We start from the raw sequence: 4,217 nt of genomic DNA, 5'->3' as shown, positions 1-4,217 counted from the left end.
CTAATGGGTTCCTTAAATTGATTGCTTTTATTGATTATAGCTGGTTTCTCGGACGATTTTGCAGTTTTGTTTACTTAATGGTAATATGTCTTTCAATTTTTGGTCTTGAATAGTATATGGGATCGTTGCTTGTTTCGGGAATGCCTTAATAGTGATGTTAAAGACATAATTAAGAAACTTTGAACTGCATTTTAAATTTTAAAGAGTATGTTGTATATAGTCTTGTCAGTCGATTTAAGGTACACTTAACATATAATTTATAGTTGAATATCGTAGAGTACTGAATTATTGGTACTTAAGTTATTGGTATTGGGACATTGGTAGACTGAGACCTAAAAGATATATTATGCTAGAAGGTGAAATTAAAATTACCTTAAACTTAATTATTCACATATTTTTAAACTTGTGATACTTTCAATAAACACACTTAAGCTTAATTTTATTATTTGATAATTTATCAAATAATTACACTTATATAACTTATATTAATAACAATTATGTTAAACCTAAACATATTGGCTTGCAGACTGACTTTGTATTTCGTCAGAGCATAACGGTATATATTCGTAAGAGTACATAAGTCAGAGAATCTATACACATAGCTACAGTCAAAAATGAGTGCTTTATTATTATAATTATTGTATGAGGGAAAAAATGTTTTCCATCGTTGCAATTGTGTATGGGTAAATATAAGGATATGTTCCTATGCGCCTTTGCGTCAGTATTCCTTGCTGTGATGTTGATGCATCCGCATTCCTGTGTATTATTGAGAATTTATTACAATTACATTCTGTTAGATTTTTGCTTAAGTCACCTTAATACCTTCTTTTTTTAATGTAAGTCGTTTGTTAAAATATAAATTAGTAGTTCATAGTTAACTTTGCAATATGTGAGCAAAGTCGAGAGGACTAACGTTAAGCACACAGCAAATTATAACCCTGCACAGACATACAGATACTCCCAGCCGCCAACATTTGCATGCATGCATAATGCAATCTATGTGCCTGCATTGCTGGCTGTGTGCACGAAGTGGATGCATTTAAATTAAGAAATCCTCCTGAATAATGTAACCTAATGAATGTGACCTTAGAAGTGTAGAGCTCCATTATACTTTAATACGCGTTGAAACTAACTAAATTAATAAAAGTATTTTCTTTTTCGTTTGTTAATTTTTAATGAAACTTTTGAACACTAAAACTTTGGGTGAGCATAGATAAACATTATATAAGAAATTCTTGAATGAGATACAAATTATCATGAATGAAAAAGAGCTTAAAAAATACAAATATTTAATGAATATACTTTACTAATTATATTTTAAGAATATACCATAACATCTTTAAATTATTTTCAGTTCATGTTAAACATTTCTCAAAATCCTCCTTTTTTGTGGTGCAAATGCCAATTATTTTTTGTATGTGATTATATATCATAGTCAAAATTGGCTTACTACAAAGATCACTGGGAATGTAATTAAATTTTCAATATGGAAAACTTGAACGTTCTGACTCCTAAAATCATGCTTAAAAAATTAAAGTGAGACAGTTGTTAGAACTAGTGCTCTTCATATTGTTCGAATATTTTAAAACCCGACGACGTCTCCGGAATTGAAAAAAAATCTAATTTTTTGTAAATCAAATACTTTTTTGTAGAAGTCTTCGAATACGCGGACTTGCAACAACTTTTTTCGGGATGATAGAATTTATTGAATTCAACTTGATAATATTAATATACATGTATTTTTAATTATCGGTTTTAATATCATCTAAAATGAAGAGCTATGGTCAGGAACAGGCATGACGGATATAAACATCGAGATTCGAAGACAAAAATTCCATTGGATTGGTCACGCATTACGAAAGCCGTTAGACGATGTCACAAATATGGGCCTGTAATACAATCCGCAAGCCAGTAGACGTAGAGGACGACCTAAAACTGAATAGAGGCGTTCTACTTGCACACCAGCAATAGAAATTGCAACCGCATAAGCCAGATTAGGGAAATCGCTTTGCAAAGAAGATGAAAATTACTGGTAGATAGCTTGTGTCCAATATAGAGGCACCTCGAAATCGCTTGCCGTCGAGCAAAGCTTAAGTAAATAAATACTGGTAATGGCAATCTTATAAAAGTTTTCATTTTAATTGAAAAAAAAAACGTCTCCGAATAATTATGACTTTTAAGTATGACTTTTAGAAGTATTAAAATGGTTTATTTATTTTTTGTAATTAAAATATATTTACGGATTAATAATATTGCAGATAGTGACTTTTCCTGCTGGTAATTATGAGCTTGGAACTGCGGTTCCTAAGATGGTGTTAACATTATCAGAATTTTCTCCATGCTGTCTAATTATATAAAATAATATTGTGAAATAATTGCTTAAAGGCCATTTTTATAGATAATTTTTGGAGTTAATTATACACTAATTTTAATGTATTTTTTTTAAATTAATTATGATAATTATAATATCTTAAAAGAATTATAATATGCATTACCTTCTTTATATAACAATTATTAAATAATAAATTAAAAATATTTTACTAGTAGAAGAATTTTTGAATAAATTAAAATTACAATCTCATAATTTTATTTTTAATTAATTAAATTTCTTGATATAGCCATTCAACTGTTTTGAGTCTCGCCAAATACTGAACATCAGGCGTATTCGAAAATAATCATAGATATTATAAGTCCGTATGTAATTAAGTCAATAAAAATGTTACAGATAATTAAGGCAATGCACACAAATCACAGATGCCGTTACACTTATATGGGGAAACTCTCAGATCCGTTAGAAGTTTTAACGGGTGCTTGTCAAGGTTGTAGCATATCGCTTATCTTGTTCATATTAGCTTTGACTAAATGCAATCCACAATTATTAGACGGAAAGGTATGCAGTGGACGCTTTTTACACAGTTAAAAGATTTTGAGTATGCTGATGACGTTTGTCTATTAAGTCACAGATTAAGCGACCTGCAGCAAACTGCGACTCTAAACAGAGACCAGCCTTGACACTAGAAAACTAAAACCTTGAATGTGTTGACTGCTTTTTGTACCTGGGCAGTACAGTTACAGACAAGAGTGGCGCGGACGAAGACGTTGCTATATGTGTTCTTAAAGCCAAAACCACATTTGGTATGCTGCGTAAGGTAGAGTGGTCAGACCACATCACCCAAAAAACTAAGTTAAGAATATTCAACTCTAACACGGAGTCAGTATTGTATTATGGCTCTGAAATCTGGAAATGCTCAAAGTCAACTGTTCAGAAAATTCAAGTCTTTATAAGGAAGTGCTTGCGGCAGATTCTTTAAATGTGGTGGCGAATATAGTCAAATGAAGAATTTTGGGAACGAACAGACCAAGTATGTGCTAGTACTAAAGTTAAATAAAAACGTAAATAAAAGTGGATAGGGCATACTCTCCGCAAAAATAACGTCTATACTGCGAAACAAGCGATGAGGTGGAATATGGATTCCGTCACACCAGGACACCAAAACTCGGCGAAGAATTGTTGAAGGCGATATGCAGAGAAGCAAACAATAAAGTCAGATTTAGAGGTATTGTTGAGGCTCTATGCTCCACTGGGAGAAGAGGACTGTAGTAAGTAGTAAGTAAATAAGTATGTAATTATTAGACTACCAGAGCTAGGCTTACAGTTTTGAACCTGTCTAATTAAAAGCAATGATTTTGCACGAAACAATCGTCGTTCAATTTTGAAGATTTTTTGGTATTTATTTATATAAATACCAGTTCATTCCATCGGTATGGTACAGATATACCGACGTATTTTTAGGTTGTGGGTATATGTCAGTACTGAAACTATAGGTTTGCTGTCGTATTTGTAAAAAATTTAAAAATTAACAAATTAAAATAAAATTTCAGATAATTTGAAATATAATAAATTGCAACATTAATACCTTCTTGCCCTGAATTATTTTAAGTTAGTAATTAACGGATGCAAGTCACTAGAATAATTTATTTATTGAATTTAATTTAGTTTATTTTGCTGGATTAATTTGGTTTCTTATATTTCTACCAGTTAATACTAATTAAATTTATATCAGAGTTCGTTGTCATGAGCTTTCATTTTCTGCATGATGCTTCATACTATATAACTTAAATGAAATGTAATTTTGTTGCTTGGATTTAGGGAATAGAACGGCTCGGTATACTCATGCACATTTTATTCTATATTCTAGTCTATGTTCATGGAGGTA

This window comes from Teleopsis dalmanni, chromosome X (assembly GCF_002237135.1).
Source record: "Teleopsis dalmanni isolate 2A chromosome X, ASM223713v2, whole genome shotgun sequence".
NCBI classification, from domain to species: domain Eukaryota; kingdom Metazoa; phylum Arthropoda; class Insecta; order Diptera; family Diopsidae; genus Teleopsis; species Teleopsis dalmanni.
Note: the sequence above shows the minus strand (reverse complement) of the source record.